General features: G+C 42.9%; 1 pseudogene; it reads right to left on the reverse strand.

Annotated features, from left to right (window-relative positions):
• Positions 1-2954: 2954 nt before the first annotated feature.
• Positions 2955-4329, reverse strand: LOC132238731 (Y-box-binding protein 1-like; annotated as a pseudogene).
• Between the last annotated feature and the right edge of the window lie 10647 nt (positions 4330-14976).

Consider the following 14976-nt stretch of genomic DNA (forward strand, 5'->3'; position numbering starts at 1 on the left):
TCAGATAATATACAATCAATAACAGAGATATTATTTTCATTATCCTTTTTTATGTGAAGAAGCTAAAGTTCAGAGAGTTTGAGAGATTCACCCAAAGTCACAGACATGGTGGTGACTGAGCTGTAACTGATCAATTTGTTTGTCTGATCAATTCGTTTTTCTGAGCTGTAACTGATCAATCCATGTTCTTTCCATGAAGGCATGCACTTTTAACCATGCTTGTATTGTAACATGAATTCCTCTCTGCACAGAAATTCTACTCCATGGTGTTCTGTGGGCTTGCCAACCCATCCCTAAAATGTCAGCATTTCTAAAATCCCCCCTCCCCTGCCACCAACTTCATGGAGGTATCATTGAAAAATTATATATATAATATATAATTATAATTATATATAATTATATATATATATGAGAGATATAGATCTATATAGATCTATATATCTATATATATCTATATATTTATCTATATCTATATCATCTATACATATATATAGAGAGATAACTCTATAGATATATATAGGTCTATATATATCTATATCTATATAGATCTATATATATCTATATATCTATCTATATCCATATCTATCTATCTATCATCTATCTATCTATCTATCTATCTATCTATCTATCTATCTATCTATATACAGCATGATGATTTGATATACCTGTATATTATGAAATGGTCATCACAATCAAGGAGTTTAACATATTATCTGAGATAATTCTTTTTTTGTGTGAAAACACAAGATTCATTAGCACTTTCAAGTATATAATACAGTATTACTGCATACCACATTTACCATGCTTTATGTTAGATCCCCAGAACTCACTCATCTTATAGCTGAAAGTTTGTGCCCTTTGACCAACATCTCCTGGTTTTCCCCACTCCCAGCTTGTGGCAGCAACACTTCTACTCTGCTTTTGTGGGCTTGGCTTTTCTGGATTCCAATACAAGTGACATCATACATTATTTGTGTTTCTCAGTCTGACTTAGTTCACATACGGTAAGGCAGTATGGGTCTATCCATGCTGTCACAAATGCCAGGAAGGACTGAATAAGTTCACTCAGTAGCAGGCACTTTGTTTCCATGTCTTGGCTATTGTCAATAATGCTGCAATGAACATGGGAGTGCAGATAACCCTTCAAGATGGTGTTCCAATTCCTTTGGGTATATATCCAGGATGGATCATATGATGGTTCTATTGTTAATTTGTTAAGAAAACTTCCTACTAGTTTCCATATTTGACCCACAGTGTTTAAGGGTTCCCTTTTCTCCATACTCTCACCAATAATTGTTATGTGTTGACTTTTTGACAATAGACATCCTAACAGGTATGAGATTATATTTCATTGTATTTTTTAAAAATTTATTGTATTATTGACAGTACTAGAGGCCCAGTGCACAAAAATTTGTGCACTCGGGGGTAAGGGGGGGGGGTCCCTCAGCCTGCCCTGTGCCCTCTCTCAGTCTGGGACCCCTCACGGGATGACCACCTGCTGGCTTAGGCACGCTCCCTGGGGGATTGGGCCTAAGGTGGCAATCAGACATCCCTCTGGCAGCCCGGCAGCCCTCGGGGGATGTCCACTTGCCAGCGGGGAGCAGGCCTAAACTGCAGTCGGACATCCTTAGCGCTGCTGAGGAGGCAGGAGAGGCTCCCACCACCACCACTGTACTGGCAGCCACCAGCCTGGCTTGTGAGAGCGCACTGACTACCAGAGGGCAGCTCCTGCATTGAGCGTCTGCCCCTGGTGGTCAGTGTGTGTCATAGTGACCAGTCATTCCCAGTCCTTCTGCTGTTAAGGTCAGTTTGCATATTGCCCTTTTATTATATAGGATAGAGGCCTGGTGCATGGGTGGGGGCCAGCTGGTTTGCCCTGAAGGGTGTCCCAGATCAGGGTGGGGGTCCCACTTGGGTGACTGGCCAGCCTGGATGAGGGGATGATGGCTGTTTGCAGCTGGTCACACCCCCTTCAGGGTGAGGGTCTCTACTGGGGTGCCTGGCCAGTCTGGGTGAGGGGCTGAGGGCCATTTTCAGGATGGCTGATGACTGAAGCTCCCAACCTCTCCTTTTTTTCTTTTTTCTTTTTTATTCTGGGATTTATTTACCTTCTATGGCTGTCACTGGAACTGAGAGCCGGCTTTAGCTCTGAGGCTCAGCTCCAGCTCTGAGACCATGGCTGCTGAAAGCAGGTATCTGCTTTTGTTTGGCTTCTATAATTGAAACACTGTTGCAACTCCAGCTCTGAGGCCCGACTGGCTGAAAGCAGGTTTATGGGGTTTGTTTAGCTTCTATAATTGCAACATTGTTTCTTAGAGTGCAGCTCAGAGGCCAGCAGCGGCAGGCGGGGAACGTTGGCTTCCTCCTTCACTGGAGCAAGCAAGCCTCCTGTTCGCTTCAGCTACCTGGCTGCGGGCTGCCATCTTGTTTGGCAGTTAAGCTGCATATCGCCCTGATTACCCAATGGGAAGCGTGTTGGAGGTACAGTTAATTACCATGTTTGTCTATTATTAGATAGGATTACAGATGTCTCTCATTTTCTCCCTTTTTTCCCCCCTCCACCCAGTCCCTGCCCCACCCCAGGCCTTCCCTATGCTATTGTCTGTGTTCATGGGCCATGCTTATATGCATACATGTCCTTTTGTTAATCTCTTCCTTTCCCCTCCCCTCTATCCACCCCCACTGTGATCTGTTATTCAGTTCCTTGCATCCATCCCTCGGTACCTATTTTGCTTGTCATTTTATTTTGTTCTTTATATCCCACATATAAGGAGGATCATATGATAGTTGTCTTTCTCTAACTAGCCTATTTTGCTTAGCATAATACTCTCCAGGTCCATCCATGCTGTCTCAAAGTTAAAAACAAAGAAAGAAAAAGAAGGGGCTCATTGTGGGGTTTTTTGAGGGTTTTTGGGTGTTTTTTTTTTTTTTTTTTTTTAAATTTAAGACCTTTATTAACAGGTGCTTGCAGTTTGTTGACTTTTTGAAAAAATCAAGCTGTAAACTTTTATTACAAATTAAAACTGAGGTTCTTAAAAATCTCAACTTGACCAGATATGAAACAATTTAAAAACCTTTAAAGGTGTATTGAGAAAAACCAGGCTTTTTTTTTTTCTTAAAAAACACATTTATCGTTACCAAAAAGAGACATCTTTAGATAAAAATAATAAAAACCCCATGCTGCATAGATAATGCAGATGGTTTTAGTTATCTGGTCAATGGGCAAAAAGCAAGCACTTAAGGTTTTCAGCTCCAATCTTTTGTTCATTTCTTATTGCTGGAATTTCATATTTCTTCTTGTTGGATGACTAAACCGGATGATGGTAAAGATGGTAAGCCCGCATTTTTTACTCAGCCCCGCCCTGATCAGCCTCGGGAGCGGATGAATTCTCAGCTGGTGGATCAGCTGCTTTTGTCCCCTTGCCATGTTGTGGTTTAGGGTTTTCTGGGTGTCTGCGTTGGTAGTTGAAGTTGTGGCGGTACCGACGTTGAGGTGGCTGCTGACCTTGAGTCTCATCTCCTTGATTTTCCTTATCTTCTTCATTGCCGCCCTCTCTGGGCTGTCTTTGGCGAGGAGGGCCCCTGCGGAATCGTGGTCTGTAGCCCCGATACATATTCTGCCTCACTGGTCTGCCTTTTCTCCTGCACCCTGGTTGCCAGCACCTCCATCACTTCAACTCTGTGCAGGAGTGTTGGAACACTGTGGTCGACGCCCATGGGGTCTCCGCATGTAGTAAGGGGGGAACCGTCGCCTGCTATAGGGCTGGCGCTGTTGGGCCTGGCCTTCGGGAGCACTCTGATCCCTCATTCTTCTCCCCACTCTCACTATTCTGGTAATTCTGCTGGTAATTGCGTGGAGGACCCTGCGATGTGGATAGCGGCTATAATGGTGACGGTCTGCTGCATACTTACTGCCTTGTACTGGAACTCGACCAGGCCCGTAACATTTGCTGCCTCCTTCAGCTACATCAACCTCCACAGTCTCTCCACCTCCTACACGGCGAAGGGACTTCCTGGGGTTATTCTTCTTCATGGCAGCCTGGTGTACAAATACATCTTCCGTGGTGTCATTCCTGTTGATGAAACCATATCCGTTCCTTACATTGAACCACTTTACTGTTCCCCAAACCTGCGTTGCCATGACCTTGGTGTTGCAGCGCTGAGGGTGGGGGCGGCGCGGGGGCAGGGCGGCGGGCAGCTGCTGGGTGTCGGCCTCGCTGCTCATGGTGGTGGTGATGGTGACTGGGGCCGGCTGTGGCAGCTGTGGCTCCTCCCGGGTGTGATGGTCACTAGGCTGGCGGCGGCGGTGGGGCTGCTCAGGGTTCTCTGGGGTCCCTCTTTGTGGTTTTAATTTGTATTTCCCTGATGGTTAGTGCTATTGAACACCTTATCCCTGTTGGCCATTGGTATGTCTTATTTTAAAATATGTTTGTTTTTATGGTCTTTAACTAGGTTTTGTTTTGCTACAGATTTGTATGCTTTCCTTATGTATGTTGGATATTAACCCCTTATTAGATACAGGGCTTGCAAATCCTTTTTCTTATTCCGTGTTTTCTTTTCTTTTCTTTTTTTTTTTATTGTTTCCATTGCTGTGCAGAAGGTTTTAGTTTGATGTAGACCAACTTGTTCATTTTTGCTTTTGTACCTGTGTTCAGGGTGTCATGTCCAAAAGCATCATTCCCAACAATTTTCTGTGTTTTCTTGTAGGAGTCGTGAGAGCTTAGGACTTAGACTTAACTCATTAACCTAATTTAAATTGTGTGTGTAATGTCTTTTCTTTAAAAATGTGTTGATATGTTCTTTTTGAAAAATGGAAGGGGGTAGAGAGAGTTTTTTTGTGAAATTTTTGGAAAACACTTGTTGAGACAAGTTAACCTTATGCAATTTTAAATTAATATTATAAAACTTTTAATAATTCTCTTTGCCACAAGCCATTGGCTTACCAGTCTATAAGAGGTAGCTATTGTTTTCTCTCTGCCTGAAATATTGATACCGTCCATCACTGTCTACTCATCTATCAGAGACATCTGATCGAATCTCAGCATTGCCACCCTCAGAGGCTCCGCGTTGGCCCTGACTTGCACGAAGAGTCCTCAAGCCGTTGTGTGGCTGACCTCCTGCACCTTCTGGCACATTCCCCACTTAATGGAAAGTTTATATACATAAACCGTGTATCCTCACCTCAAGATACTTCATATATTGCATAAAACGTATGTCCTGTTATTTCCAGGATTTGATAAGACCTCTTTTTATCCCAGAGTGTGGTATATGACTTATAGAATGCATACTATGAAGATTTATTAAACGGAGTTCCACACTGTCACAGTCTCTGTGTGTTTGTGTGTTCTGTTACTCTCTCTCTGTCACACACACACACACACACACACACACACACACACACACACACACCTCTTTCTCATTCTGTCATTGTGAACACAGGCATAAAATCATGTAAACAAGATCACTGCTGTCTCCAACTACACCGGAAAGTACTGACATGGACAGCATTTTCCTCTACATCCTATATTTTCCTAGCAATCTTTATACTTTACCCCCAAGAGAAGTATATAGTCCCAATCTGCTCTCAATGGACCCCTAAGACATCAATCTTGTCAAATCTAATTGAATCAAAGCACAAGCATTCATCAATGGAGTGCAGTTGGACAAATAAAAAGACAAAGGAGACATGCATCCAACTGGAATTTTCACTGTAAGATATTCCTAAGATCGTGCTCTGTGGTTTCCTAAAAATGGCCTCCCATTTTTTTCAGGCTCTTTACTAGAGATAATTTTGTTCTTTACTTAGAAACATTTATACATCTTCAACATCAGTTCTGATTCAGTGGAAGTATAATGGCTCCCAGGGCACACACTGAGCATGCTGCTCTGTGATATAACATCGTCCACGTTCCCCAGGAGGCCGGCCTGGGTGGCAGCTTGGGATTGATGACAGTGCTGATGGAGGTCAGTGAACACACTGTGGGTGTAATTCAACTTGTGCCCCACAGTCAGATTCTATTTGACTTGGACTTGTTGCACTTGTAAAATCTCAAGATATTGCTCCTGAAAATCACCTGTGTCTGTGCTCTCTGACTTGCTTCAATTCAGAAAGTAATCTCACTGCAACTCTTCCTCTCAGGGTAGTGGGCACCCATGCAGAGCTGGGCCGGGTGGCAGCACCACGGGCTCCCATGACACTGGTAATGTAGTTTTTCTTTATCTCAATGTCGGTTATGGTGGTGGCCATGGTTTTATTTTGTAGAAGCTCAGAAAATTCTGCTTTTTTTCTGTATGCAGAGTATACTTCAATAAAAGTTACTTAAAAGATGCTATGTTAAAGAACCAGGCTCGCTTCAACACCATTAAGGCATTTTCTCTAGGGCTGGTAATATTATAGCCTATACCATAGCATAAGAAAACTTGGAGTCCTTAGACTCCAATGAGAATTCTATGTCTGCTCTTTATTCTCTGTGTTTTCCCTTCTTATTCTATTTCCCTGCCTGATAGATGGAAATTATATTGCCTTTTTAATAGAGTAATTGAGATAATTGAATTACACATATGATAGAAAAATGCAGTGCAGAGAAGCCAGTGTTGGGTGGCTACTATTAATAGCAACAGTACAGCAGCTGCGTTAGAAGACGAAGATGGGCTGAGGTGTGGTCACAACAGCAATACCAGGCTTTGTTAGGAGGATGGGAGGCAGGAAGCACAAGTGAAATCTATACAGAAAGAAGCACTGCATACAAATCCGCCAGTATGGAGTCCCACCAAGGCTGGCCTCACTGTTTGCCTCCTTGTAGTGTGTGTCCATGAGGGGAGCCTACCTGGCCCCAGCGTGTGCATTCTCTTAACATGTTCATTTTCTACTTGAGTTTATATTAATTCTTGTGCTAATTATAGTAGAAAATTAAAGGAAAGAAAACTATTGAAAAAGTATACTTATACCCCTTTAATAAATAAAGCAGATCAAAATTAAAACTCCAAACAATTAATAAGATGACATGTATGCATTTCTCTTTGTTGAAACCATCATTTCTTTTTTCCCTCAGGGTTAATCCAGAGCAGTCAGGGAGATATGGTGCAACAATTCACAGAAGAGTTTAAAGGTGTTTCAGTCACCAAATATATTTTTGCATTTTTGGAAAGAACATTTAAAGTATTTGGACTAGAGGAAGTAGTTTGTTATACAATTGACACATTCTCACTCAAGCCAACTGATCAGTACATTGTCCCACCACAGCCTGGGCAGTCTGTCTCACGGTACCAGCCACTGCTCTGTCTTTGATCTGTTCTGTCCTCTGTGTTAACTAAGACATCGTCTTCCTACTTCACCTCTTCTGCACTGACTCCTTTGAAGACTAAATCTTCAACTACTCCTGTCCAAAGTGCTCTGCCTTTCCATCTTTATTCCTCTTTGTAACTTTACTGTAATCACTTTTTGTTTCACCTCTGCATATATTTTATATTCAAACAAAGAAATAGGATGTACCACACTAGGTGCTTTTATTTATGTATGCATATATGTATGCTTGTGTTTTTACTTTCACTGTGAAATATACAACACATAAGGAAATAGTACCAAACAGAAGTGCATGACTTGTTATTAAATGAATAGCATTGCATCTGGCTTTCCAGTTTTCCCAGTACCATTTATTAAAGGGGCTTTCTTTTTTCCATTGTGTGTTTTGATTTGTGTGTCTGTTTTACTGCCAATGCCATGCTGTTTTGATGATCGTAGCTCTGTAATATAATTTGAAGTCAGTAACATGATACATTCAACCTCATTCTTATTTTCCCAGGATTTCTTTGGCTATTCTGGGTCTTTTGTGATTCCATACAAATGTGATGATTTTTTTTTCTATTTTTCTAAAAAATGACATTAGGGTTTTGATGGGGATTACAGAAAATCTGTATATTGTGTTGGGTGATATGGCCATTTTAACTATGTTGATTCTTCCAATCCATAAACACGGAATATCTTCCCATTTCCTTGTGTCTTTTTCAATCTATTTTAATAATCCTATCTAATAATAGACAAACATGGTATTTAACCATACCTCCGACACGCTTCCCATTGGCTAATCAGGGTGATATGCAAATTAACTGCCAACCAAGATGGCGGCCGGCATCCAGGCAGCTGAAGCGAACAGGAGGCTTGCTTGCTCCAGTGATGGAGGAAGCCGAGGTTCCCCGCCTGCCACTGCGGCCTCTGAGCTGCAACTCTAAGAAACAATGTTGCAAATATAGAAGGTAAACAGGCTCCAGAAACCTGCTTTCAGCCAGCCAGGCTTCAGCCAGCAGGATCGCAACAGTGTTACAATTATAGAACAAATGCAGATACCTGCTTTCAGCAGCCGAGGTCTCAGAGCTGGAGCCGGCTCTCAGCTCCAGTGACAGCCATAGAAGGTAAATAAATCCCAGAATTAAAAAAAGAAAAAGAAAAAAGGAGAGGTTGGGAGCTTCAGTCATCTGCCAGCCTGAAAACGGCCCTCAGCCCCTCACCCAGACTGGCCAGGCACCCCAGTGGGGACCCCCAACCTGAAGGGGGTGTGACCAGCTGCAAACAGCCATCATCCGCTCATCCAGGCTGGACAGGAACCCCAGTGGGGACCCCCATCCTGAAGCAACAAGATGGCGGCTAATTTGCATACTGAAAGCAGGCGGCAGTGGGCAAGGCAGTCCGTGGTCTGGGACCAGATCTGTGACCCTGCTGGGCGGGGGGCAGTGCTTGAGGTTGTCCACGGGACCAAGACATGGATCTGTGATCCTGCCGGGTGGGGGGCAGCGCTTGAGGCTGTCCGCAGTCCGGGGACCCGGATCTGTGACCCTTCCCGGCAGGGCGGCAGCTCACACAGGGGCGGATCGGCCGGGGTTGGGCAGGGCAGGACGCCTGGCTTCCGCCCAGCCCCAGTCACTCTGGGCAGGTGAGCAGTGCAGAGAGCCTCTGGACAGGGGAGGCAGGCTGGCAGAGGGCGGCCTGTACTCCCCACATGGCGGTGGTGACAGCTGTGAGCGCGCCAAGCGGAGCCTGCAGGCTGAGCTGAAGTAGCGCCTGCAGGCCATCAGCGCCCAGGAGTGGCTGCGCAAGATCCTCCTCCTGGCCCAGAAGGTGCAGGATCGCAGGGACAGCCACCGTGGCGGGTCAGACTGACGTCCTCCTGGCTGCACCATGGGGGTTTGCAGATCTGCAAAGCCAGAGGCCTCCAGTGTGCACATCCCCCCCTGGCATGCGAACATCCCCCAGCACACTGTCACCCTCCCACGCCTGCAACAGTTGCAAACCAAGGCGTGCACAAGTTCCCCCCACCTCTCCACCGCACTTCCATCAACCCAGCATGCCGAACACTCCCACAGGATGTGCACACATCCCCTCTGATGAGCTCACATCCTTTGGAGAGTGTCTGGGTGTTCTGGGTGCTGAGGGTGGGCGCCTGTGAGATGACAGTGAGAGGGCGGAATGGTGATACTCTGTTCCCACAGAGGCCAGTGCAGCTACGAGAACACCTCTGGGGGGTTAATGCAGGTGCTGAGGCAGGAGCAGGTGCAGACAGACACACCTGGTGGGCGTGGGCGGCCCTCTCTGAGGTGCCTTCGGTCAGCATTCAAGATCAAGAACCCAGAAGCGGAGAGGAATTCCATCCTCTCAATGAAATAGTGGGATAGTCGGGGTGACTGTAGAGGAGGAATGTGCACTTTGGGTGCCAGCACCCATGAGCGAAGGCTGCCCTGACTGAGCCTCGCTTGCTTGGGTCCTAGCGCACTCCTGCCAGGCAGCGGGTGACAGGATGTGCTTTTCCGAATTAATGAGAGAAAACGTTGATTCTCCTGCTGCCCACGAAGGTGGAAAGTGAAGTGGGGAGACATGTGGGGAGTGAGCGAGGTTCCCTGTCTGGGGGTTCCAAATCTGCTGTTGGTTTCTTTCACCGCTGACTAGAGATATACAGGGTGTCCCCGAAAAATGTATACACACTTTGAATACCTACTAATTCCAATGGTTTTAAGCATGAGAAAGAAACAACAATGGAGCTGTTATCTGTTAAAAGTGTGGGCACAAACAGGTAGTTGGACATTCCCTGAGGGGTCTCAGATTGGAGAGGGTGAAGGCCAGACTGAGGGGCCCCTTACCCCCCCCCCCACCCCAGTGCACAAATTTTGTGCACCGGGCTACTAGCGTATCATAATTTTCAGTATATAGGTCTTTCACATCCATTACTAGGTTTATTCCTAGCTATTTTATTCTTTTGGTTTCAATTACAAAAGGAGTTGCCTTCTGTTACGATATGTCTGAGATTTTGCTGCCCATTCTTTCTTTTGGGATTTTTATGGTTTTGTGACTTACATTTAAGCATTTTGCCCATTTTGATTTATTCTTGTATATGATATAATTTGATGGCCTAGTTTCATTATCACCTAAGGCAAAAGAAAGAAATGGAAAAATAAACAAATTAAACTATCCTATATAATGCAGAGCTAATATGCAAATGGTTGTCACACCCTCATGCCATCATGCAGTTAACGGCTCAGACACTCAACACTGGGAGAGAGGAATGGGGACTAGCCAGGCTGTGCCTTGGGAGAGGGACAAGCCACCTGCCCTGCGGTCCCAGACGCCAGTGGCTGTGGCCCAGGCAAAGCTGCCTGCCCATGGTCCCCTGCAGCTGTGACCGGCTCGGGCAAAGCTGGCCCAGTCCTGGGTGCCTGCATCTGGCCAGAGGAAGGGAACCCTGGGTCCTGGGTGCCTGTGACTGGCCTGAGGAGGAAATCCTGGGTTCTAGGTGTGGGGAAAGGCAGAGGCAGTTAGGGGTGATCAGGCCAGCAGAGGAACAGTTAGGGGCAATCAGGAAGGTAGGCAGAGGTGGTTAGGGGCAATCAAGCAGGCAGGCAGGCAAGCAGTTAGGAGCCAGCAGTCCCTGATAGGGAGAGGCAGTCGGACATCCCCTGAGGGGTCCCGGATTGGAGAGGGTAAAGGCTGGGCTGAGGGACCCACCCCCCTGCCAAGTGCACAGATTTCATGCACTGGGCCTCTAGTATCAAAATAAAAATCTTCTGCACAGCAAAAGAAATCATCAAAAAATTGAAAAAGTAACCCACTGTATGGGGGAACATATTTGCCAATGATATATCTGATAAGGGTTTAATTTCTAAAATATGTGGAAAGGGTCAAAAGGGGACATTTTAAAAAATAATTCTTTATTTAAAAACATATGTATTGTTAAAAGTATTACATATGCCTCCGATTGACCTTTTCTAGCGCACCCCAGCCTCCCACCCAGGCCTTCACCACCCTATTGCCTGTGCCCATGGGTTATGCATATATGCATATGAATTCTTTGGTTGATCACTTCCCACCCACCCACTCACTCACCCCTGCCTTCCCTCTGAGATTCCACAGTCTGTTCTATGCTTCCATGTCTCTGGATCTATTTTGTTCATTAGTTTATTTTGTTCATTGGATTCCACATATGAGTAAGATCATGTGATACGTGTCTTTCTCTGACTGGCTTATTCTGCTTAGCATAATACTCTCCAGGTCCATCCATGCTGTCTCAAAGAGTAAGAGATCTTTCTTTTTTACTGCTGCATAGTATTCCATGGTGTAAACGTTCCACAGAATTTTTATCCACTCATCTGCTGATGGGCAGTAGGGCTATTTCCTGATCTTAGCTATTGTTAATTGCACTGCTATTATACTTCGAACAATATAGATGATTTTAAAAAGAAATGCATAAATCAATAAATAGCAATAAAAAAGGATTTTTTCCATTTCTTCTTTTGAAATTTACTTCTTACTATATAGTAAGGTAGTGAATTTTTGCACATTGACTTTGTATTCTGAAACTTTACTATATTTGTTTATTGTTTCTAATAGTTTTTAAAATATACTTATATTGCTTTCAGAGAAGAATGGAGAGGGAGAGAGGACAGAAACATCAATGATGAGAGAGAATCATTGATCTACTGCCTCCTGTATGCTCCCTACTGGGGATCGAGCCCACAATGGGGCATGTGTCCTGAAGGGAAATAAACTGTAAGCTCCTGGTTCATAGATCAATGCTCAACCACTGAGCCACACCTGCTGGGCACCAACAGTTTTTTTATGGATTGTTTAGGGTTTTCTCTATACAGAATCATGTCATCTGCAAAACGTGACACTTTTACTTATTTCTCCACAGTTTGGATGCCTTTTATTTATTTCTTTTTTTAAAAATATATTTTATTGATTTTTTACAGAGAGGAAGGGAGAGAGATAGAGAGTTAGAAACATCGATGAGAGAGAAACATCGATCAGCTGCCTCCTGCACACTCCCCACTGGGGATGTGCCCGCAACCCAGGTACATGCCCTTGACCGGAATCGAACCTGGGACCTCTCAGTCCGCAGGCCGACGCTCTATCCACTGAGCCAAACCGGTTTCGGAGCCTTTTATTTATTTCTTTTGCTGGATTGCTCTGAATAGGATTTCCAGAAGTAAGTTGCATCCGAATTGTCTTGCTCCTGATTTTTGAGGCAAAGCTTTCAGTTTTTCTCCATTGAGTATATTACTTGAGAGGTTGATATATATGGCCTTTTTTTGTTGAGCTTTTTCCCATCTTTACCTGTTTTATTGAATGTTTTAATCATGAGTGGATGTTTTATCTTATCAAATGCTTTTTCTGCATGTATTGATGAGATCATATGGTTTTTATCCTTTATTTAGTTAATGTGGTGTATTACATTGATCAATTTGTATATGTTGAACCATCCTTTTGCCCCTGGAATGAACCCCCCTTAATCATTATGTATCATTATTTTTGAAATATTATTGTTTTTAATTTGCTAGTATTTTGTTTAGAATTTTTGTATCTATATTCATCAGAAATATTGGTCTGCAGTTCCATTATTTTGGGTTATCTTTGACAGGTTTTAGTATCAGATTATGTTGGCCTCATAAAATGTATTGGGAAGTGTAGTCATTTCTTCCATTTTATGGAAGAATTTGAGAAGGAAAGATTTCAAATCTTCTTTGAAAGTAGATTACAGTTTCCCCCATGTGGACAAATTAATTCAAAATAGATGAAAGACCTAAATATAAGACCTGAAACAATAATTTGCATAGAAGAAAACATAGGTATTAAACTTATGAACCTTGAATGTAGAGGGCATTTTATAATTTTGACCCCAAAGGCATGGAAAGAAAAGGTAAAAATAAATTAACAGGACTATATCAAACTAAAAAGCTCTACACAGCAAAAGAAACCTACAACAAAACAAAAAGGCAATTGACATTTTTGTACAAAGGGTTAATATCCAAAATAAAACAAAGAACTCATAAACTGAACACAAAACAAATTATCCAATTTAAAAAAATATGGGCAGAAGACCTGAAAGTCACCTCTCTGAGGAACACATACAAATGGCAAACAGATACAAGAAAAGATGTTCCAGTTCGCTAGCTATTAGAGAAATACAAACCAAAACTACAATGAGATACCACCTCACAACTGAGAGTGGCCATTATCAACAAGACAAGCAATAACAAGTGTGGGAGAGGTTGTGGAGAAAAGGGGACCCTCATCCACTGCTGGCTGAGAATGTAGACTGGTACAGTCAGTCTGCAGTTCCTCAAAAAAATTAAGAATTGAGTTACCATCTGACTCACCAATCCGTTTCCTGGTATATTCCCTCAAAACACAAAAACATGCATTCACAAAGATATATGCACTTCTGTGTTCATTGCAGCATTATTCACGGTAGAAAAGACATGGAAACATCCAAAGTACCCTATGATATAGGACTGGATAAAGAAGATGTGGTACATATATACAACAGAATGCTCCTCAGCCGTAAGAAAGGATGAGACAGTGTCATTTGGATAGATCTCTAGAATATTATGCTAAGTGACATAAGTCAGTCATGGAAAGCTAAGAAACATTTGATTTCACTCATATAACATTGTGGACACAGATAGAAGTGTGGTGGTTGCCAGAAGGGAAGATATACGGGGAGGGGGAAGGTAGGAAGTGGAGGGTGCCTAATATATGGTGACAGAAGATGGTTTGAATTTGGGTTGGTGGGCATATAGTGCAACATACAGATCTTGTATCATAGGAATCTACACTTGAAGTCTATATGATCCTATTAACCAATGTCACCCTAATATGTTTAAATAAAGCAATGAATAGCCTTGTAGTCACTACCACTTTTTGCCACATGGAGGAATCACACCAGAGGCCATCCTCACATCCCTCCTTATTTGTATCCTTCACTCTTCTTAGAAAGTTACTCTACTCTGACTCTTATGGAAAGATCCTCTTGTTTCTTCTCCGTAATTTTGCTAACTAAACATGCATCCATGTGCCTATGTTTTTGTTCTCTCTGTCATTGTCGTAATATTCATCATAGTGTAAAAGGAATGGCGCATTATATATTTATTTGTGTCTGCTCCCTTGATTCAGCATTATGTTTCTGAGATCTATCTGGGTTACTATGCATACTATAATGGGTTTGAATTAATGTTTGTATATTATTTTTTTGGTATCATAATACCAAAAATTAACCATTCTATTCTGGCCAGGCATTTGGATTGCTCTTTTATTGGGATATTGTTAAAATGCAACGATGTATGTATTAGTACAGGTATTTTGAGATGCATGTGCATGTATAATCCTCTAGGGTAACCTAGGAGTGAAATGGCTCTGACATAGAGCACATTTTCAATGTCAGTAGATAATATGGAAAATCTTCATTAATTAATTCTGCTTTACACTCCCACCTAGAAAAATGAACATTCTGAAATTTTCCAATCATTTGATATTATCAGTTTTTGTTGTTTTATTTATTTGATACTCTGGTGATTATATGTTTGTAAATTATTGTGATTTTAAAATGTACTTTCAAGGCAAATACTATATGATTTCATTCATATGTGGCATCTAGCGAACAAAATAACCTAACAAAATAGAAACAGACTCATCGATAGAGAACAGACTGAAAC

This window comes from Myotis daubentonii, chromosome 7, assembly GCF_963259705.1.
Source record: "Myotis daubentonii chromosome 7, mMyoDau2.1, whole genome shotgun sequence".
Classification (NCBI taxonomy): domain Eukaryota; kingdom Metazoa; phylum Chordata; class Mammalia; order Chiroptera; family Vespertilionidae; genus Myotis; species Myotis daubentonii.